The sequence below is a fragment of the Carlito syrichta genome, unplaced genomic scaffold, assembly GCF_000164805.1.
Source record: "Carlito syrichta isolate Samal-C Ts95f unplaced genomic scaffold, Tarsius_syrichta-2.0.1 Scaffold310675, whole genome shotgun sequence".
Taxonomy (NCBI): domain Eukaryota; kingdom Metazoa; phylum Chordata; class Mammalia; order Primates; family Tarsiidae; genus Carlito; species Carlito syrichta.
Window position 1 is genome coordinate 415,679 of NW_007254771.1, and position 24,333 is coordinate 440,011.

A 24,333-nucleotide genomic window follows, 5' to 3' on the forward strand; every position below is an offset into this window, starting at 1 on the left:
CCTGCAGTAGCAGTACCCACCACAGGGATGGCAATACCACAGCCCCCTGTGGTGGCCTGGTACAGACATAAGAGCAGTGGACACCCCTAAAGAGTTGCTAGGGGCCTGGAGGGAGTCTCTGTGTGGGCAGTCAAGGCCAAAGCAGGTTAATTTGTGTCACGTGTGCTCAGTACAGAGGCAGCACTCCCCAGAAGTTCTCATTTGCCAAGTGCTGAGTAAGTTGTTCAAACAAGGAAATATTAATAATCTTGAAACAGTCTAAAGTTAAAGCAGAATAAGAATTTCACTAGAATATGAACTTTGCAGCAACTTGGATGGATTTAGATTCTATCATACTCAGTGATCTATCACAGAAACAAAGAACTGAGTACCACATGTTCTCACTCATAAGCGGACCCTGAACATTTACCATAATACTATAAGAAAGGGATTGGCAGTAGCAGGACACTGCCAGGGGAGCAGGAGTGGGGGGCACATAACATTAATAAGAGCACCTGATCTCAAGCCAGGAGAAGTGGTGACAAAGGGAGGCCCAAACTTTATCTGTGTGATGACCACTTGTATACCTGATCCTGAATTGTATCCCACAGCCTTAAAATTTAAAAAAAAAAAAAAGAAGCTCACTAGAGAGATTTTCACTAGAACACTTTCACGATTGCATCCTCTGCCACAATTTGACATTATCTCCTCTGAGCATAATAGTTTTGCAGACATTTGTGTCATAATGTTCCTGGTGTTCCTATTGTTCCCAATTATGTAAATGCTTTCCATTACCTCTGTTATTTTCCTATACCCCTTCTTAGGAACCAGCCCAATCTGTATGCAAATGTTTAGATAACTTGGGATTCTCAAGCACATGGTCATTATTAATCTTAGAATATCAAGTGTCAAGACCAGGGTCTTGGCCAGGATAGAAGGAAGGGCTCTTTTATTTAGGGGTTGCTATGGTGGTGGTAGGTGGACAGAGTTGTTATAATGTGAGATATTCTAAAATATTTGTGAAAGTTCCTATATTTCAGTTGGGCATGGGTAGGGCTATTGCCCACCTTAGATGTGGTAGAGGCCGTGTGATAAGTAAACGCTCCTAAGACTCTCTTGCTAAGACTCTGCTCCATGTTACTTTGGGAGGCCAAGGGCCCAGCTTACAGATAGATGGGCTTGGAGCAGAAGTTATAATCAAAGTGATGCATTCCTTCCAGTCCCAAGCTGAGTACCGTATCACAAACACAGAACTCAAATATTGCTGGGCTAAATCAATAGATTGGTACAAATTGCCCTTCTTTCTTTTCCTCAAACATGCCAAGTTCTTCCCTTGCCTTCTCAGTTGCTTCTCTTTTACTGAAACAATCTGAATCCAGATCTTTACACAGCTATCTGTTTAGTAGTCAGGTCTCACTTCAAATGTCTCCTCCTCAGGGCACAGAGCTACCTCAAGGGTACTGGCAATGTTCCACTCCTTGATCTGGGGAGTGGTTATGGGTATGTTCATCTGGCAAAAATTCATGAAGCTGTACACTTTTGTGTATGTATGTCAGACTTCAATGAAAATGTTTATTTTACAAAATAAGTCACCTCCTCAGAGAAGCCTTTCCTGACGACCTCATGCTCTTATTCTCATATTAGCCCTTAGATATTGTCTTCATGATATTATAACTGACTTACAATAACTTGTCTATGTCTGTGCTTACTTGTTAATTTTCTGTCTCCTTCTCTAGAATATAAACACAAAGAGAGAACGAGGGCAATACCCATCTTGTTGCATATTGTATCCCTGTAGTGCCTGGCAAAGAGCAGTTGACCAAGAAAGAGTGAATAAATGAAGGGCAATTTCCCTCCAGTCCTACTCTGAATTATCTGCAGTGGGACTGGAGGGAAATTGAACGAAGGATGAAGACATCTCCTTGTGTGGGTCTTAAGCCAGGGATTCTCAAGGTCTTTGAAGATGCAATACACTCTGGTAAGTGAAGGCTCATACATCTGTTCCTAGTACAGCAGCAAACACTCTGCCCTGGAGTCCCTCAGTCCTGTGTGTATGACCAGGTAAGGGGGTTTGCCAGTTGTGTGATCTCCCCAAGCCTCCACTTTTCATGTATGAAGTGGCAAAAATAACCCCAACTTCAGTGGTGCTTGTAAAAATTAAATGGCAAAATAAATGTAAAACTGCGTTCAAAATAATGTAAGTAGAATATAAAACTGCTGTTAAACAGACCATTATTGCTATTTTAAAAATAAGACAAACAATGGTTTTGTACTTAGCAGAATTCATTTACTTTTGGATAGTATTAAAAATGGATGGAAACAAAAAAGGATTTCCTTTCTTCTGTGCCTAAGAAAAAAGGTGCACTATGTCTATCAAAAAACAAATAAAAACAAATAACAGCAGACTGTAGGGGGTCCAAGGGAAGCTTCTAGGTACTAGTAATATTCTGTTTCTTAATCTGAGTGCTAATTAAATGACTGGGTTCCATTTGTGAAAATTCAAGATAAATACTTATAATCTTTATGTTTTTCTTATACATATTTCACTTTAATATTTTTTAAGAATTGCCTGTAGACCCAGAACTTAGGAAAGTCGAGGTAGGAGGATCACTTGAGGCCAGAAGTTTGAGACTAGTCTGGGAAACATAGTGAGATCCTGTCTCTACAAAAAATAAAGTTTAGTCAGACATGGTGACATGCCTGTAGCTATTCAGGAGGCTGAGGCAGGAGGATCACTTGAGTCTAAAAGCTAGAGCATACCATGAGCTATGATTGAGCACACTCCAGCCTGGGTGATAAAGTGAGTCTCTGTCTCAAAAAAAAATTTTTTTTAATATATATATATTCAAATGTGTGGCAGATCTAGCTATATCTCTATAAGCCAGTGATACAAAATACATGAAAAGGGCTTCTACAAGTTATCCCTAATTGTTGATATTTTTAAGTGGATAGTCAAAAGGTTTGCCCATGGGCTATAGGACTGACCCGAAGGACATGATCCATTTTGTCAGTTAGGAAATTCAGAATTCTATTTGTACTGCCACTGTGGAGAACCACTTATAGTCTTACTTAGGTAACAACAGTCCCTGATGACAATTCTGTGTCAAAATAATTTATTAACCTTGGATCCTGCTATAATATACATAATAGAGACACATAATAGAGTGCAGGAAAGTCAAACAATTTCAATTGTTTGTAAGCATTGATTCTCTCAAATAGAGCAAAGTCGTCTGCATAAAGCTCAGAAACACTTAGAATTGAAAGCAATAATATATATGAGGCTAATTAATTAACTTGTAAACTGATCCCCCCAACACAGAATAGCCAGTAGTCTACAACGTTCTCGTCACAGTTTTAAGATAGGAATCAATTAGGTACATTAATGAAACTCCACTGTTGGTGTCCATTCGATCCAACACAAAAGTGCTGGGCCCCTGATTGTGTTTATCTCGGTGCTGGTCACAAAAAGGACTAAGACAAATCCACAACCCTGCCCTACAGAGCCAGCGCAACAGGCTACCCTGCCCTCCAAAGACAGTTGACTTAAAATAATGGTAGGCATGAGTAGTATTCACTGGGCTTCCACAAAATCACATTAAATTACTCATTTCCTGATTTTTAAGTGTTTTTTATTTACTTATTTATACATCCTTCCCTATGTCCACATTAGATATGTTTTCCTGAAATGCTTCCGAATTAACTAAAACTAAAGTGTGCTTTCACATTTCCCATGGAAACAACTAGAGAACCCATTGGAAATTGCCCATATTTCACCAAGCCTTCCCTAGAATCAAAGAAACTACTGGTAAAAAATAATAATAGTAATTAATTAATAATTTTGTAATGTTTAAGGGAGAGATAGTTTTATACTAACCACTCTGTCAGATTCCATGGATCTCTTCTCCAAAAGGGTTAATTACATCACAAATACCACCAACCACAATACCTAAAGCAAAGACCCAAGTCAGTTCGCTGCGAAGAGAAAGGAGAGAGAGCAAGCTCCCATAAGTGGTATTTGTCTAGGACCAGGAACTGGGTAAAAGTGCAGGCATCACATGTGAGTAGGGTGGTACACACATTTCTACTTAAGGAACTAAAACACTGTCACTTATAGTTTCCAGGCAAATGCAACAGCTGTGGCCAGGGGAACTCGATAAGACAGAACTGCTTTCAAAAAAGGGCAGGGTAGGAATGGAGAGAACCCCTCCATTTGAGTCAGAATGGAGGGCGCCACTTCCCACTGGCTGGAGCTTCATTTCCAGATCTTGGGCAGTGGGTAGGAGCCCCTCCAAGAGCAGAGTCAGAAGAAAAACCCACTTCTGACCTCAGAAGGGAATTGTCAGGAGAAGAAAGGAGGATCCTGCCTCCACAAAAGTTTCTGCTTGGTTCCAAATTCTTTGTCTAGAGGTAACACAAATGTGTGAATTGGGCAGGGTTAAAGGAAAAAAAAAGGAGTGGGAAGGAGCTGGAAAGTGTGCCTTTTCTAAAGGTATTTCAAAATACATATTTTAAAAAGTACTCTATGCAGAAACTGCTGGTTTCCCACCCAATTATCCAAACTACCCTCCTTCCTTGGCAATTAGAACCCAGCTTTTTTTGAGGGTAGGAAATGGTCCATTTGAAAAGACTACATTTCCCAGCCTCCCTTGCATGGTCATATGACTATTTCTGGGCAATGAGGTCAGTCCTGCTGGCAAGGAAGAGAAATGTGGCTGATGACCAGAGAACCAAAAGTATCTGTCCCAGTCCCTAGCAGCAGGGAGCCCTCACATAGTGAGGGAAACAGATACGTGGCACAAGTCACAGTATGCGTCATAGTCTATTCTGTACAAAAGGATATAGGGATGCTAAGTAAGAATTAGTAATTCTAATGTTAAGGGTATTTTCCTAATGTAATGTAAACAGATCCATTTTAGAGCAATGCCTAAGGAGGGGAGTTTGGATAACAGGGCAATCAGGAGCTTAATAGTCTGTTTTCATGTGTTTGACAAGTGTCCCAAATGCTCTACTGCCTTGACTTATGAGGAAAACTTGGCCAGGAAAACTATTCATGTCTTCAGAGAATTCAATGGTAAGGGATAAAACCAGATTGATGAGCATGAGTAAAGTGTCTTTATCCATAGCTCTGCCTTCCTCTCCCAAATTATAGGCTTGTTCTCATAGGAAAACACACACAGAGCCTCCCTCCAGACTGCCTAGTATGGGATTCAAGAATCCAGCAGGGACCAATGAGACCTTAAGTGAACAAACCCCGCTTTTGTGCAAGACACAGTGACAGCCCCAAGTCAACATTCAATTACCAATTTCAGGCTCTTGTACATCAAGAAAACATGATGGTACCACCTGACAGTCAACAGCAGCTTCAGCAGCATCATTTTCTTTGTGGGGCAAAGAAAAGATGCCTTATCTGAATAGGTTATTTCAGTGATTTAGTGATTTTTTTTAAATGGTGAGTTGATAGCACTCTGCTCTCCTTGGAGGCCATATAACCTTTGCTCTACCCCCATTCCCTCCTAACACACACTCTGCTCCAACCACAGTATCCTGCCGTTACCTGTTTTACTTACTGGGCTTGCACATAAGGTTTCTTTTGAAAAAGAAAAATAAAATAAAAATCTAAAGCTAAATATTTTTTTTGAAAAGTGCTGTTTTCTTTACCCTTAATAGTTCTACAAAAGGGCAGTGGAAAAGTACAAATATTAATACTTTTGATAAGAAGTATGGGCTTTATAAACTTAATATATTTGAGAAAAATTATGGTATTTGTTGGGGTGCTAAAAGTGGTACTTTTTTTTTTTTTTTTTTGAGTCAGAGTCTCACTCTGTCACCCAGGCTGGAGTGCACTGGTCCCTTCACAGCCACCATGGCCTTGACCTGCTGGGTTCAAGCGATCCTTCCACCTCAGCCTTCCAAGTAGCTGGAACTACATTCAAGCGCCACCATGCTCAGCTTATTTTTCTTGATTTATTGTAGAGATGAGGTCTCGCCAAGTTGCCCAGGCTGGTCTCAAACCCATGGGCTCAGGCAATCCTCTCACCTTGGCCTCCCAAAGTGCTGGGATTATAGGTGTGAGCCGCTGCGCCCAGTCGAAAGTGGCAAATTTTTAGCTGTATTGGTTCATTTAGCTAGTTAATTGGGTTTTTCAGCTGTGAATACAATAACAAAATTAAAGTACATATATGAAATGTTGGAAAGATAGCATCAAAGATTGTGACTTAAAGACAAGGTATTATCTGAGAGTATATCTCAGATGATGGGTTTACAATATTCAAGTTATAGCTAGTCCTATTTGTTCTTGGGTGTATTGAACTTTCACATACACTTTCAGGACTGACTATATTTAGAACAGAACCACTATGTGGATATCTTGAAAGAGATAGTAACATAGCAGAAAGAGATAGTAACATAGCAGAAATAAGAATTCTTTACTTTTGCAGAGTGCTTTGAGATTTCTAAAATGCTATATAAATGAAGCATGGTGGACGGAATATGGACTTTGACAGGAAAAATATTTGAGTTCTGACACCTCCTGTTTGGACTTTTTACATTAGTCTTGCCTAGTCTCAGTTTCAATGTATGTAAAAAGAGTTGATAATTATGCCCCACCAACCTCGGCATTGATTTGAGGACTAAATTACATGATATGTAGAAAATGATTGAAAGTTATAAAGATGTTAGTTGTCATTATTACTGTAACTAAAGATGTGAGTATCACCCTTGTTTTAAGTAAGGAAACTTAGTCTCAGGAATTTAATTGAATAATCCAAAACCACACAGCCAGGACATGGTAAAAGAGGGACTCAAAACTGTATCTTCTAGCTCCAAGTCAAATACTTTTCCACTATTGGTGCCACAAATGCCTTACATAAAGTCTAAACAATCCAATCTGAAGATACTTAGTGGTTAAGTAAAGAAATTTGAATCAAGAAATTAGAATTCAGCACAACAAAGGATGATGGGGGAAAAAATTTAAAAGTCCCAACACACTCTAAAAAGAAATACCAACCATGAGAGGAATGACCAGTTTTACCATACAATGTTTTAAAGATTACCAAACTCTTTCCAGGACTGTCAGAAAAAATTCTAGAGGAATCTCAAGCGTTTCCAAATATAGGAATATATTTGTCCCTTACAGAAACATTATCAGCCTCTTGAGGAGACTCAGTCACATCTTGGAAAGGCACAGAACCTTTGGGGATAGGTCAGAATCAGAAAGCATTTCTCAACCCAGAAACACTTTTAATGATAACTATTTGTTGAAATCTCAGGTTTAAATATAACAATGTGAATCTCCTTCCTTAGTTTACTGCACTGATGTATCTTTATGTGAAAGGTAAATCTTTTTTTTTTTTTTTTTCTGAGTTGGAGTCTCACTCCGTCACCCAGGCTGGAGTGCAGTGGCATGTTCATGGCCACCCCAGCGTCGACCTGCTGGACTCCAGCAATCCTTCCGCCTCAGCCTTCCAAGTAGCCATAACCACAGGTGCGTGCTACCACACCCGGCTAATTTTTTGATTTATTGTGGAGACGAGGCTGGTCTCAAACCCATGGCTCAGGCAATACTCTCAACTCGGCCTCCCTAAGTGCTTGAGCCATCGCAACTGGCTGGTAAATCTTTTTGTGAAAACGTTATTCCTGTAATCCCAGAACCTTGGGAGGCAGAAGCAAGAGGATTGCCTGAACCCAAGGGTTCAAGACCAGCCTGGGCAACTTGGCGAGACCTCATCTCTACAATAAGTCAAAAAGTAAACCAGGTGTGGTGGTGTGCACCTATGGTTCCAGCTACTTGGAAGGCTGAGGTGGAAGGATCACCTGAGCCCAGCAGTTAGAGGCTGCAGTGGCCATAAGCAGGCCACTGCACTCGACCTGGGGGCAACAAAATGAGACTCCGACTCAAAAAAAAAAAAAAGGCTATCTTCTGGGGGTCTGAAACCAAGATGGCAGCAGGATCACACTCTCCTGAGCCTCTAAGAAGGATCTTTTCTTGCCACTTCCACTTTTGGGTGGTTCCCAGCAACCCTGGGCACTCCTTGACCCGGGCACATCACTCCCATCTCTGCCTCCATTATCACAAACATTCTTCCTCTGTGTCTGTCTCTGTGTCTCCTCTCCTCTTCTTTTTTATTTTAAAGATGTGAGGTACAATTCAGGATTAACTATATAAGTGGTCATCATACAGGTAAGGTTTGGGCCTCCTTTTGGTCCCCACTTTGCCTGGTTTGAGATCAGGTACAATTATTAATGCTATGTGCCCCTCCTCCCCTGGCAGTTTCCAGTTACTGCCATCCCTTCCTTATATTATTATGGCAAATGTTTGGGGTCCACTTATGAATGAGAACATATGGTACTCAGTTCTTTGTTTCTGTGGTAAGTCACTGAGCACATAGACGCTAAATTCATTCAAGTTGTTGTGAAGTCCACAATTTTGCTCTTCTTTATGGCTGTGTAATATTCTGTTGTGTATATGTACCACATTTTTTTTTATCCAGTCCAGTTTTGATGGGCAGCATGGTTGGTTCCATGTTTTTGCTATTGTAAACAGTGCCACAATAAACATACATGTGCAGGTATCTTTTCTGTAGAGTGACTTAGGTTCCTCCGGGTATATTCCCAGAAGGAGGATTGCTGGATCATATGGAAGGTCAATTTGTAGTTCTTTTAGGAATCAACACACTGTTTTCCACAGAGATTGGACTAGTTTGCATTCCCACCAACAGTGTAGAAGCATTCCCTTTTCTCCACATCCTCCAAAACAACCTGGTATTGGTACAAGAATAAGCATACAGACCAATGGAACAAGATAAAGATTCCAGAGGTAAAACCTCAATTTCTCAACCAACTCATCTTCGACAAAGCCTCCAACAATAACCACTGGGGAGAGGAGAACCTATTCAGTAAATGGTGCTGGGAAAACTGGCTGACCACATGCAGAAGAATGAAACAGGACCCCTACCTACTGCCATTTGCAAAAATCTACTCCAACTAGATCAAAAACCTCAATGTAAAACCCCAAACTTCAAGAATCTTAGAAAATGCAGGAGACACCCTTACAGAAATCGGAATAGGCAACCAATTTCTGATCAAAAGCCTATGCCATAAGAGATAAGATAGACAACTGACAAGCTTCTACAAAGCAAAAGAAACTATCCAGAGAGGGGAGACAGCCCACAAAATGGGAAAAAATATTCACCAACTGCATATCTGACAAAGACCTAACATCCAGTATCTACAAGGAACTCAAATGGGCTGAAAGGAAAAAAACAAACAGCCCCATTAAAAAGTGGGCAAAAGACATGAATAGACACTTCCCTTCTCCTCTTCTTATAAGGACACATTTATATTGGATTAAGGCCCATCATAATGAAACATCATTTTTAGGATATCTTTGAATATTATTAGAATGCTATCTTAACTTAATAATGCCTGGGGAAGAAAACTATATTTCCAAATAAATTCACATTCACAAGTACAAGGAGTTAGGACTTCAACATTATTTGTGAGGGGGACACAATTCAATTTATGATAATGGGAAAATCTTCTTTTATTTTCTGAGACTATTCTCTCTTAAAAAAATACGTTTCGGTCACTTTTCAATCATCCTTTTCTGTATCATCATTTTTTCCTTTTCACTAAATCACTCCCATCAGCATGCAAACACGCTACATAATATTTAGGAAAACACACACACACAAAGCCTTTCCTTGATTCCATCTCTCTCCCCAACTATAGTCCCAGTTCTCTATGGCTTTATGACAAAACTCCCCAAGAAAGAGTCACTTTCTCAAGAGGTTGAGGTGGGAGGATTACTTCAGCCCAAGAATTTGAGGCTGCAGTGAGCGATGATTGTGCCACTATACTCCAGCCTGGTAGAGTAAGAAAGAAAGGAAGGGAGGGAGGGAGTCACTTTCTTTACTTCCTCATGTCCAACCCTCTCTGAACCAGCTCCACTCAGGTTGCTGCCACCATCATGCTTTCTGTTAAGGTTACAGACAACTTTCACATGGCTAGACTCCAGTGTTAAATTCTCCCTCCTTGTCTAATGCACATTGGTCACACTGATTGCTCTGTCCTCCTTGCCAAGGTTTTTTGAGTTGGCTTCTGGAAACTCAGGACCTCCAGGTTTTTCTCCAGTTCACACTCCTCCAGCTTCTTTCATAAATTCTTCTCTTCCTCCCAAATTCTAAGGTGGAGTGCTCCGTACTGTTCATCAGTCCTCTCTAGATGTACTTATATAATCCATAGCAATACATATTCTATTTACACTAAAGACCTGCCCATCTGCCCTGGCCCTTCCCCATATATCCAACTGCATACTTCACATCTCCACTTTAGATTTATAATGGCATCAAAAGAGAACTTTGGAATGTCTACCTCCAATTCCACCAAAAATGAATAAGGTGGATGTCTAAGACTAGTTTAACTTGGGGCCCTCACTGTAATCAAGGGCATACAATGAGCTGGTCACTAGTGATTGAGGAGGTAAAGAGGATTTGTGAAAGGTTTTCTTTGGAGAAAGCTGTGCTGTGGGTAATCCTCTCCATGGAGAACAGAAAGGGTAAGGAAGTTATCCCACCACCTCGCTAGCTCAGATCTAGTGAGAGAGGATGACTTGGAGAGCTGGCATGTGTTCCCTGCAGTTTGCAGAAGGGGAAGGGGGTAGAAGCTACCTAGTTAGCTGAAGTCTGACTCTCAATGAGGGCACTGTAAAGCTGCGAGGCTGCTAAAGAGATAACTTCTCAGTGATCAGCCAAGGCACAGAGTGTATGTTTCCTTTGGCCATGCAGGAGACAATGAATGACACCATTACTCACCCAATTGCTCAAGCCCAAACTCTTGGAGTCATAAATAGCAAAGGCGTGATCTCTACCTCAATTTTGCCTTCCAAATCTCATGTGAGTGCATCTGATAGGTGGAATTTGAATTACATCCAGAAGACTAGCTACATGGGAGTCCAGGGATCATTTTTCACATACACCAGATACAGCCTAGCAGTAAATTCTAATGATTCCACCTTCAAAATATATTCTGAATCCAATTAACTACTTCTCACCCTCTCTAACAATAGATATTATCTTAGACCAAACCACCATCATCTCCACTCAGGCAGCAAGAGTCTCCAACTGGTTCCATATCCAAATACACCCCTTAAAGTCTATTTTCCATACAGTAGTATGGAACACGCTCTTTAAAATTAATCAGATCATATCATGCCTCTCAACTCTCCAATGGTTTTCCATAGCTTCACCTAACATGGCAGGAAAACATAAATAAATGCCCATGCTTGCCAGAGAAACACAGAAGCAGCAAAAGCATGACCTCTAATATACTTTTGCTTTCCAAATCTTGAGTAAGTGCAAGTTAGTGGAACCTAAATTACACCTAGAACTCCAGCTGCAAGGTAGGCTGGGAAAAAATATAACCTCTCACTATAAGAAACCTCTTGAAAAGAGGTTGGAATATATATGCTAAAGCCAATTCATCATGTTCCCATGATGTTCATTGTAGCAGCATTTATATGAGTAATCAATAAGTAAGAAAAAGACTAAATGCCCAAAAGTAAAGGGCTGGTAAAAGAAAGCATACTATATCCAGGTAAAAAAATAATAATAATAACCTGCTCATTTCTGAAGGACATTTTAATAATGAAGTAAAAACAGTCTTACAATATATCATTTGCCAAAATAAAGTCTGGTCAAAAAGGTGAGGAAATTTTAGTATGACCTATATATTATATGATATTATTGAAACAACATTAATTTTGTAGGCATAATAAAGTGCATTACATGATTATGTAGAAGGTCCTTGTTCTTAAGAGATAAATGCTGAAGTGTCTTGAATCTTTAAATTACTCTCAATAATTCAAAATAAAAGCAGAGAGAGAAATGTTAACAATTGGTGAATCTAGGAAAGTTACATGTGGGCTCATTGTACTATTATTAGTATTATAATTTTTTTTCTTTGAGTTGGAGTTTCATTCTGTCACCCAGACTGGAATACAGAGGCACACTCACAGCCATCACAGCCTTGACCTGCTGAGCTCAGGCTATCCCTCCACCTCAGCCTTCCAAGCAGCTGGAACTACAGGCATGCGTCACCATGCCTGGCTAATTTTTTTAATTTATTTATTGTAGAGATGAGGTCTCGCCAAGTTGCCCAGGCTGGTCTCGTACCCCTGGGGCTCAAGCAATCCTCTTGCCTCAGCCTCCCAAAGTGCTGGGCTTACAGGCGTGAGCCACTATGCCCAGCTTGTACTATTATTTTTAAACTTTTCTTTTGGTTTGAAATTTCTCAAAATAAAAATTTAGAGAAAACTGCTGGAGAACAGTGACTAGTTTTATTTATTTGCAAGGCTGCCCTAAGTTCAGGCTGTTTCCTTTGCTCATGCCACATCTTAAAAAGTATGTGCTCTCAGAATGCATGCATACAATGTTGTCATATTCAGTAACCCAGTGTGGGTTTAGGCTGCTCTTTATTCCTTTTTCCATTCTTACAATATACACTGAGCAACCACCACTGTTCCAAGAAACAATCTGTACATATATACATGCACAAATACATAAACAAAATAATTAAATGAGTGATAGGCCTGGCATATCTGCCACCAGAACTCCTACTACACCAAAGGCAGTTAAAATCTTTGATCAAGGTACTCTTTCCTGCCAGACTTCATTATGCCTCAGAGTCCTTTTCAACACAACTCTCTAGGTAGCCTTGATTGATTCATGGGAGCTGGCATGTGAGATGCAACTTTTGGCATCCATTTATTAATCAGTCTACTTTAGCAAAACCTAAAAATTTTTTTAAAAATAACTGTGGCCAGGTGTGGTGGCTCAAACCTGTAATGCCAGCACTTTGGGAGGCCGAGGCAAAAGGATTTCTTGAGCCCATGGGTTTGAGAACAGCATGGGCAACGTGGTGAGACCTTGTCTCTACAATAAATCAAAAAATTAGCCAGGTGTGGTAGCTCACGCCTGTAGTTCCAGCTACATGGAAGGCTGAGGAGGAAAGATCGACAGATCCCATCAGGTCAATGCTGGGGTGGCCATGAGCATGCCACTGCACTCTTGCCTGGGCGACGGAGTGAGACTCCAACTCAATAAAATAAAATAAAATAACTATGATTGTTATGAGTGTCTCTGAGGCAGCTATGAAATTAAGAGCTCAGAACATGGAGCCAAAAAACCTGAATTCAAGTCTGCCCTGTGCCTCTTAAATCTGGAACCCTGGAAAAAAGCCTCTTCAAATTCTTTGGCTGTCAGTTTGCCCATTTGTAATGAACCTTCCACCCAAGAGTATTAGGAGGTTAAAAAGACATAATAGACACTTTGTAAATACCAAAGACATTTATAAAAGAAGAATGAGATCATATGAAGCATGGCATCTGAGGAATGAAAAATTCTCTCTCATTAGAGTATGATTACAATTCAGAATAGAAAATCAATTCTAAGAACCTAAATGTTGCCCTTTATAAGCCAATCCGGAAACAGGGTAAATTCTGAGTGCACTTTCTCAATATCCTTAGTTGGTTCTTCATTTTTCCAACTTCTAAAAGTCTCAGGATTCAATCCTAACACTGCTTTGCTGTTCAGTCCATAAGTGATTTTCTCTAATCTCATGGAGTTAAGTATGATTCACATGCTGTTGACTCCCAAATTTTGAAAGTGTAACAAGATGTTTAAAAGGGAGTTTGGGCAAGGTTCCAACACCACAGACATCAAATACTAAAGTGGGGGCCAATGCAAATGATAAGGTGGATATCTTTTTTTTTTTTTTTTGAGTTGGAGTCTCACTCTGTCACCCAGACTGGAGTGCAGTGGCCGCTCCCACCACTGCAGCCTCGACCTGCTGGGTTCTGGCGATCCTTTCGCCTCAGCCTTCCAAGTAGCTGGAACTACAGGCGCGCGCTACCACGCCCGACTAGTTTTTGACTTATTGTAGAGATGAGGTCTCGCCAAGTTGCCCAGGTGGTCTCGAACCCACAGGCTCAGGCAATCCACTCAGCTCAGCCTCCCAAAGCACTGGGATCACAGGCTGAGTCATCAAGCCTGGCTAAGGTGGATATCTGAGAATAATTTAACTTGGGCCCCTCACTGTAATCAAGGGCATAAAATGTCCTGGTTACTAGAGATTGAGGGAGGTAAGGAGGATCTGTGAAAGGTTTTCTTTGGAGAAAGCTGTGCTGTGAGTAATCCTCTCAATGGAGTATAGGAAGGTGGGGGAAGTTCTCCCACCATATTGCTAGCTCATATCTAGTGATAGAGGGTGACTTGGAGAGCTAACATGTGCTCCCTGCAGTTTGGAGAAGAGGAAAGGGGTAGAAGCCGTCTAATTAACTGGAATCTGACTCCCACTTGGGGAGCTGTAAAGGTGAGAGGTTGCTAAAGAGATGATCTCTCAGGGGTCAGCCAAGGCACAGGGTGTATGTTTCCTGTGGCCATGTAGGAGACAGTCAGCTAGAGCCTTATTCTTGCTCATGTGTTCTGAATGGTAGAATAATGGGACTGTAAGCAAGAAAATCTATGTGGAATGAGGTATAGAAGAACAAGCAGCAGCTGGAGGAAGAAGATGCTTCACCCATACGAGAGATTTTGCAGAAAGAGGAGTCACAGCAGGTGGGGGCCATAAAAATTCTTTCATGAAAGAATCAAGAAAGATTAAGCGTGGAATATTAGCCAGACCCAGGGAAAGTGAAACCAGGTTAGGACAGTACCAGCCAAGTGAGAACTTTCTGATCTTTCTCCTCTACCCTCTAAGGTCTTCAGCTATGGAGGGACTGAAACCATAGCTAATGAGAAAATGAGTGACAAAGAGAAAAAAGCTGACCATAACTTCTTCCCCAATGTGGATAGCCTACTTGTCACATGCATGAGCTTGCGAAGTTTAAGTTGGGGAGCGTTGGAAGCAGAAGAACCAAGACCTTCTAATGACGACATAAGTATTGATAAATAAACTGAACTGGACATTTCTTTCTGAATCAAGACTGTAGTTTCCTAAAGAGAACCATGGGAATTTCTGAGACATAAGAGTGACCAGAAAAATCATGGTGCCTGCCAGAGTTTTCACCCAATGGCAAAGAAAACTATTTATCCACCAAATGTTAAAGGGGCATTAGGAGACAAAAATAAAATTGCAATTAGTCTGCATCCTTGGAGCTGTGCTTTTTTGCAATACCTGTTATGGTGGTATAACAAGCATCTCCAAATTATCATATCCAAAGACAAATTCTTGATTTCCATCCCCCAAACTTGTTCTTGCCATAGTCTTCCCCATCTCATTAAATAGGAACTCTATCATTCCATGTGGTCAGACCAAAATCCTTAAAGACACCCTTGAATCCTTTCTTCCTCTTCTTTCTTTCTTTCTTTGTTTTTTGTTTTTTGTTTTTTTGAGTTGGAGTCTCACTCTGTCACCCAGACTGGAGTGCAGTGGCCACTCCCAGCCACCGCAGCCTCGACCTGCTGGGCTCCGGCGATCCTTCCGCCTCAGCCTTCCAAATAGCCGGAATTACAGGCACACACGACCACGCCCAGCTAATTTTTTGATTCATTGTAGATGAGGTCTCGACTGCCCAGGCGGGTCTTTTTTTTTTTTTTTTTTTGAGTCAGGGTCTTACTCTGTCACCCAGGCTAGAATGCAGTGGCACAATCATACTCACCACAGCCTCAACCTCCTGGGTTCAAATGATCCTTCCGCCTCAGCCTCCTAAAAAGCCAGGACTATAGGTGCGTGCCACCATACCCAGCCAATTTTTTTTTATTTTTGTAAATACACGGTCTCACTATGTTGCCTAGGTTGGTCTCAAACTCCTGGGCCCAAGCAATCCTCCTACCTCTGCCAGCCTCCCAAAGGGCCAGGATTATAGTCATAAGCCACCACACCAGCCTCTTTCTTCCTCTTATATCCTCGAGCCAAACTATCAGTCAATCCTACAAGCTCTGCTTTCAGAAATTATTCTGAATCAGAGTGCTTTTGCCCACCAACTGATTGAAGCCACAATTGCATCTTCCTGGATAGCCTCAGAACACATCTACCTGCTTCTACCCTTGCCTCTTAACATGGTGGTCTAAGTGACTTTTGTACATCATGTCAGAGTTGCCCAAAATCCTTCAGTGCCTTCACTTTTTTTTTTTATGAGAGTCCTTCCTCAGCCTTCCAAGAAGCTGAAACCACAGGCGTGTGCCACCACACCCAGCAAGTGTTTTGATTTACTGTAGAGACGAGGTCTCACCAAGTAGCCCAGGCTGGTTTTGAACCCCTGAGCTCAGGCAATCCTCTCGCCTCCACCTCCCAAAGTGCTAGGATTACAGGCATGAGGCACCATGCCCAGCCCACTTTTTTTTTTTTTTTTTTTGTTGGAGTCTCACCCCATCACCCAAACTGGAGCACAACGGCATGCTCACTGCCACCCCAGCGTCAACCTGCTAGGCTCTGGCGATCCTTCCACCTCAGCCTTCCAAGTAACTGGAACCACAGGCACATGATACCGTGCCCAGCTAATTTTTTATTTATTGTAGAGACGAGGTTTCGCCAAGTTGGCCAGGCTGGTCTCGAACCCACGGGCTCAGGCAATCCACTCACCTCAGTCTCCCAAAGTGCTGGGATTACAGGCTGAGCTACGGAGCCTGGCCAGCCTGGCCCACTTTTGACTGAGAATAAAAGCCTATCTACGTCCTTAGAATGCCTACTAATGTATCCCCTAATCTTTCTTCCATCTCATCTCCTCCCACTCTCTCCTGCCGCTGATCTGGCTACTCTGGGCTCCTTGCTTTCCCTCAAACATGTTAAGCAGTCTTTTAAATTTTAAATTTTGCACATGCATTTCCTTCTGCCTGGAATTCTCTTCTGCTTTTAGGATTCTGCTCAAATATCACCTTATCAGAGAAGTCTCCCCTAGCTATATAGCAGCAATTTCATAGCCCCTCCTCCCTGATTCCCTCCTCTCACTACAATTATGACATGCCACTTAAAGCCACCTGAAATACTAAATACTTGTTTCTGCCTTCTCCACCAACATGTCAGCTCTCTGAGTCTAGGATTTTGTTTTGTCCACTGTTGTAGGCACTCAATATTTTTTGAGTGAATGAATAATAATATATATTAAAATACTTGTCAGAGCTCCTTAGCTCCAATTACTTAATGAGAAAAAAAATCATTCATAGTCTCTTGCAATATCTGGAAAGAAATTCTGAAAAGGAGAGGAGCTGGGTGCCCTCAGTTTCCTCCTACTCCTTTTAGGCCTACCCTCCCCCATCCCATCTTTCCACTGGAACACCCCCTCCCACCCTGGAAGCCTTCCCAGAACAGATGGGGGTGGAGGGAGCCCAGGGGTTCTCTCCCTGGCAATTGTGGCTGCACATCAGGACTTGACTCCGACACATACAGGCACCAAGGCCAGATCCGGGGCTCTCTAGTCCTCTGTTCTGACCGCCAGACAAGAATGTCTGTCTCTGTTAATTTGACTTAAGCTCTGTTTAATTACTAACTTGGTAGTTTCTGTACTCTGCCTAGCTGCTTGTCAAGTATGTGGCACTTTTGATAATTTAAGGGTTGGAATTTGGTCTATTTTTGCAATTGAAAATCAGCCTGGAGCCAGAGTTTCCCTTTTATTCAAAAAGACGAAACAGACGGGACATCAAAGGCGGTCATCCTATAATTTTGTCTTTTCTGATACATTAAAAGCAGGCCTTTGCACACTGGCTGCTTGGTGTCACTGGAAACTTCTACTGGGCCTGTAAATATGAAGTCTAGTGCTTTCATATCACTTGTTTTTATCTTCCCGTGTCTAGCTTTGTCAGCAAAATTTTGCAGCAATGTGAGATGACTGTGCTCAGAGGCAGCCCAGGGGGGTTCTCAGAGAATATGGGGCCTGGGAGCAAGTGCCTAGGTTCTAGGACTGGCTCCACAACTGCTGGGTTTGTGACTTGAATGTTTACCTGAGATAATCTACCTGCATTTATGGATTCTGCAATATTTGTTCATTCAAACCAATATTTATCCCAATATTATTCCAATTATATTGGAATCTTATAGATAATCAGGCACAGAGATTACACAAGTGAGAAGATATAGTACTTGTCCTCAGAAAGCACTCAGTCAGATAAAAAGACAAACCGGAAAAGAGACCATCTCAGTCCACATAACTGTTGTGACCGAGATGTGCAGAAAGTAAATCGGGAGCATAGGGATAATAGAATCAGTCGACTTGAAGGACAGGCAGGTATTTACCAAGATTCAGGGACCAATTGGGTATTCAGGACGGAGGGGACAGTGGGCAACTAAGAGGAAAGGAAAGTGGCCATAGGCTGTGCATGCAGAAGAGTGAGGCTGAGGAGGGCGTGGAGGTAGGGGGCTGTGAAGAAAGGATGAGATTGCACATGTGAAGAAAGTGAGGTTCAACCTGCTAGGCTAAGGTCAGAGACAATGGAAAAACGTGACATTCTTTGGTTAAAGGGGCATGATGGAAATAACAGCTAACAATTATTGGGTTCTTATAGCCACATTCTAAGTACTTTCCCCTTAAATCTATGGGCTTCTGAGACGGTTCAGCTAGGAAGGGGTGATGATGGGAATTTGAGGACAGTCTACAGATTCCATACAGTCCTTAACCATCGCACTACCCTGCCAGGGCTTTGTAACTTTTTAATGTGCTGGTGGATATGAAAGTACTTCTCAAATTGCAAAGTGCTACCCAAATGTAGTCACTGGTATTTACTAGTTTTATTACAAATGTCCCCAAAAGAGACGCTCTCTCTTCTTCATGGATTTCTGACAGTGCAACCCTGAGCATTTTTTCCCAGGCTCAGAGTGGCAAGCGAGAAAGGCCATGAGAGACAGAAATCACTCTGGATGAAAGGAAAGGAAGTCTGGGATTTCATGAGTCACACTGAGGGACAGAAGAATGATACAATCGAGCCAGCAGCTCTTCTGAAAGCTTAGACTGTGCTGGCATCTACTGGTGCCCATGGTAGGCAGCTTTATCTTCTTCATCTGGGAATTATCCCCTAAGGGGAAATGCCCCAGGGTTGTATGTGCAAATGGGATAGGGGAAGGGAGATGGGTTACAACTGGAAAACTTCTTACCTGAGAGATTGCTGTGCATCTTTGGGGAAACTTCCAGCCTAGAATTTCCTAATAATAACCACTACTGCACACCTTCCAGAGGCATGCACAGTGCTGAAGTTTTCAACATACCTTCCCCAAAAACAGTACCTCCACACCACCACTGCAAGACACAGACAGCTGAGGGAGATCACTTGATTTGACCAGGATCACATAAATAACAAGAGGCAGCCTTACTTTAGGACTCAAATTCAAATTAATTCATACTTTTTCACAGCACCAGCTTGTTCAAAGCCTAATTCTTCTGTTTTCTATGTCTGGGACCCTGGCTCTGTCAATTCACCACAGGGAGTTTTGTTCTGATTGATGGGTTGATGTCCTTGCCTTATTCCAGAAGAGATTTAACATGGGCACATTAAATTCATTTCTGCTGTATGAGAGAAACCCCTTCCACAGTGTCTGTAAATATCCTGAAAAGGAATTGGATCTAAAAACATAAATATCAATATTCATGTAAAATCTGAAGACCTAACCGCATGGCTCCAAACAGAAACCAAAATGCTAACATATTCCCTGAAATGGTTTCCAAATTTGTTAATGTTCATACCTTGGAAAATTCTCTTAACCTTGAATCTATCCAAAGATTTAGATCCAAGATCTAGAAAACTCATTTTCTGGAGCGCCACTGAAATTTAAAGAAAATAAAGATACTAGGTTAAACCAAGTGAAATTGCCAAAATATGACTATTTTGACTTACCAAAAATAAATAAAAACAGTAAATCGACGAGATTCAACATAATTCTCGCAGACCTTCAATAAGACAGTTCCTTTTCATTGTAAAGTTACTGGACAATCCCACGTTAAGCCAAACGTCAACAGTCAGGCACAGGAATCACGTAGGCAATTGTTTAATATGCAGCTGCCCAGGGCCGTACCCAGAAATGCTGATTCAGTACTGAAATTGGGGTGGGGTAGTTCAGGAACGTGCTTGTGTAAAAGGCATCCCAGGGTGGAAAGATCGTGCAACACTTCTCTCAGAGGGTACTCTTCTGGAGCACCACTGGGAAGAAGAATATTCTGTTCCCAAGTCCTCAGAAGACAACACCCTAAGATGCTGTACTCTCAAAGGGCATCTTCAACCAGCCTGTGGACAGGCCACTTTGAGGATCTCTGTTGTATAAGTGGGCTAGAACTTGGAGGGACACAGTTTCAAATCCCACTTCCATAACTTTCCAGCTGTGAGATGTCTTTTGAGTACCCAGCTCTTTTAATGACCCACCCCTGCCTTTGGCTGATGTTTGTTGCCTGAAATTAATGATTATTACAAGGGGTCCTGGACCACTTTCTGAATAGCTGCTTTTTTTTTTTTTTTTTAAGCAGGATTTCTTGAGAGGACAGAAAAGCTCCCACGGTAGGAGGGGACCCGAAGGGGCTGCCCGAATAGCTGCTTCTGGATAATGTGCCCAGCCCCCCAATCCTCTGCCCTCCGAGAGAGAATTACTAGGCTCCACTTGTTGGTTTAGAGACTATTTATAAGCATGGCCCATCCTCCACATCGCAGATCCAAACCAAAGTCTCGTTATTTCCACTATGTTTGTTTTGCTGCAGAATGGTAACATTTACATGGAAATGGGTCTTTTTCTCTATCCTGTAATTTGGATTGTTTAGTTTTCCTTTTTGGACTTCTTTGATGCTGCTGGAGAAAGAAGTCCGCAGGAATCTGGGGAAAGGAAGACAGGGAGCTGCAGGGGGTGGAGTGGGCAGCGGCAATGCTGTTTGCTTCTCCATCTCTCCATGGCCCCCACCACCACTTCCCCTAGCTGGACTAAGCTATCTCCTTCCTGTCTCTGCTTTTGTCTCCTACAGCTGGGCTGAAATATGTCAGCATTTAGGGCTGAGGGTCCAGCTTTAACAATGACTCCATATGGGATCTGGAGCAAGTCTCTTTCCCTCTGGGGGCCTTGCTTACCAGGTGAACCGTGAAGGCGTTTAACCAGACAATCTCTTAGTTCAATTGCTTTCCTAAACCCACTGGGCTGTCATTCATACCCTTCCTTTTCCGTTTCTGATGAAATTTAAAAGTTGCTTCTTTACACCCAAGGCATGAAACATACCAAACCATGCCACCTCCATAAGTTCCTAAATTCCAAAGATGATGCCAATACTACATAAGATTTTCCAAAGCCCTTCTTTTAAATCCTCCCAACTCTCCTATTAGCCCTAATTTTTTTTCTAAAACACATTTCCTTAATAATTGTCAGTTTTGCATTAGCCCTATTTTAACTGCAACCCTAGAACCTTCTAGGTTTAATCGCTGCCTCTCCCCTCCCCTTTATTTCTTGCTAGAGGGTTCTATGAGAAAATCCATTTCTAAGTATGTACTCTAGAGAAGCACTTGCCAATATCTACAACAAGGCATACAGACGGATGTTCACTGAGGCCTTGTTTACCATAACGAATAAAAAGAAGAGAATGTCTATCAACCTCCAAAAACAACTGGGAAACCCATTTAATGGAATATTATGCAGCAGTTCAAAAGAATGAGGTGGAGCTAAATATACTAATATGAGCAGATTGACAAGATACATTGTGGAATAAAAGAAGCACGCTATAAAATGATATGCATAATACACTATCTTTTATGGAAAAAATAAACTATATATAATAAGTTTATGTGTATAAGTATATGCACACACACACACATGTAAATGCACAGTAAAGATTTGGAAGGATGGGCTCTTGAGCCACTCACGTGCTTGAGTCCACTTCTAATTCTCTGGAGTATACGGCTCTCCTGCTTAATAAATCTCTCTCCCAAAGGATGGGGAAAAGGAAATACATCCTGTAGTCAAGCTCTTATGCCATATATGAAGTGATATATTATTTGAAGAAGACTATTTTTAAAATGTATTTGATTAAATATGTATTTAATTAAATATGAATATATAAAATCCTGAGACCCAAACAAAAGAAAAATTAGAAATAGAGGTTTTACAAGAATGAAGATAAAGTGAATCATAAAAAATACTCAATTCAAAAGCAGGTGGGCAAAGAGGAGAAAAAAGGAATAAAGAACAGGTGCAACAAATAGAAACCAACTAATAAACGGTAGGCTTAAAGATAACCAGATCAATAACAACAATGTAAATGGTCCACACATCCCAAATAAAAGGCAGACATTGTCAGATTGAATAAAAAGCAAAGCCCTACAAGATACCCATCTTAACTATAAAAACATAAGTAGGTTAAAAGTAAAAGGATGGAAAAAGCTGTGCCATGCAAACTCTCATCAAAAGGAAGCTGGAGTGCCTTTATGAATAACAGATAAAGTAAACTTGAGAACAGGAACACTACCTGAAATACAGACAGATAAAAAGAACTAGATGATGATGAAGGGGACAATTCAACAACAAGATATAAGAATCCTAAATGTATATACATCTAACAGCAAAGCTTTAAAAAATGCAAGAAGCATTTTGGGCTCAAGTGAGAAACAGACAATTTCACAATTATAATTGAACACTTCAACAATTCTCTGTCACTAATTAAAGAAACAGAAAGAAAATCAAAACGGTCATAGAAGACCTGCACAACACTATAAACCAACTAATTGATATTTAAAGAAATCCCTATCCAACCACAGCAGAATAGCCACTCTTTTCAAATAGTCTTGAAACAGTCACTGTGAGGTATTGTCCTTAAATAGACTGTTTCCCCCATACCTGGTTTCTTCTGCCTGCTTCCTCAAGAAGCAACCTCTGGCCAAGGCTAGTCTGAAGAATATGCATATTCCCAGTAATGAGTCACGGGATATAGGGGACCAGGAAAAGCTGAAATCAATGTAGGCATTACTCTTAATCAATGTAATTGCAAACACCATATAGCAATTTGAATAATTCGCTTGCTTGATTATAAAACTACTTGCTTTAGTGTCCCGAGGTGCAGATTCGTCACCAACCAGCCACCATCATTTTAAAAGAACCACTGGCCGGACTCAGTGGCTCATGCCTGTAATCCCAGCACTTTGGGAGGCTGAGGTGGAAGGATTGCAACATCACAAGACCTTGTCTTTACAAAAAATTAGCCAGACATGGTGGCACATGCCTGCAGTCCCAGCTACTTGGGAGGCTGAGGCGGTAGTATCACCTGAGCCCAGGCGGCTAAAGCTACAGTGAGCCATGATGTCACTGCATTCCAGCCTGGGCAACAGAGTGAGACCCCAACTCAAAAGATAAAAATAAAATTAAATAAAATAAACCAATGTCTTTCTCTGCTGGACTTCCAGGTGACTTCTTTGGAACAGGTAAACACTACGTGTAAGCCCTCTAAAATGTAGGGTTATGGCATTACAGTCACCAAGACAGACCATATATTGGGTCATAAAACAAATCTCAACAACATTCAAAAAACTGAATTTGTACAAAGTATGAACTCTCACCAGAATGGGATGAAATTAGAAACCAAGAACAGAAAGATATCTAGAAAACTCTGATATTTGGAAATAAAAACATACTTCTAAAGAACTCAGAAAAAGCCAAATGAGAGGTTATAAAATAATTTGAATTGAATGAAAATGAAAACAACAGCACATCAAAATTGGGGAATATAGCGAAATCATTGTTTACAAGAAAATTCACAGCATCAAACGTTTATAGCCATAGTATTCTGGAGAACGTGAACATTCCCAAAACCCACCAGACTTTCAGTAAAAAGTGTGGAAAAACCAACCCCATAAAATGACACAGTTTAAGAAGGGCAAAAGCTCTGTATGCCTAAGGAAAGCAGTGTTACAATGGGAAGCAGAGTGGCTAAGGTGAACTAAGTCAATTTTTGAGAAAAAAAAATAAACTAATAAGAATATTGGCTGAGGCTTGAACACTTGAGCACAACTGCAGATCTAAGAAAATGCTGGGTATTCAGAGATGTAAGCATTTTGAACTGGGAGGAGATACGAAAAAAGCCAAGCGATTCAGTCTTGAGCCTCATCTTTAGTTTTATTATAAGTACAATAAATTCTTGAAGGTATGTTCACTTAAAAAAAATAAGTTTACATTCAGAAGTATGGTCTCCAGTCAATGATCTAATAAGTATTCATCTTAAGAAACTAAAAAAAAGGAAGGTAATATAAACCCAAACCCAAAGCAAACAGAAGAAACAAGATCATACAAAAATGAATAAAAATCTATGAAATAAAACCTAGAAAATTAAAAAGAAATCATTGAAACCAAAAGATGTTTCTTCGGGGGGATAAAAAGATCATTGATAAACCTGTAGTTAGACTGATCAAGAGAGAA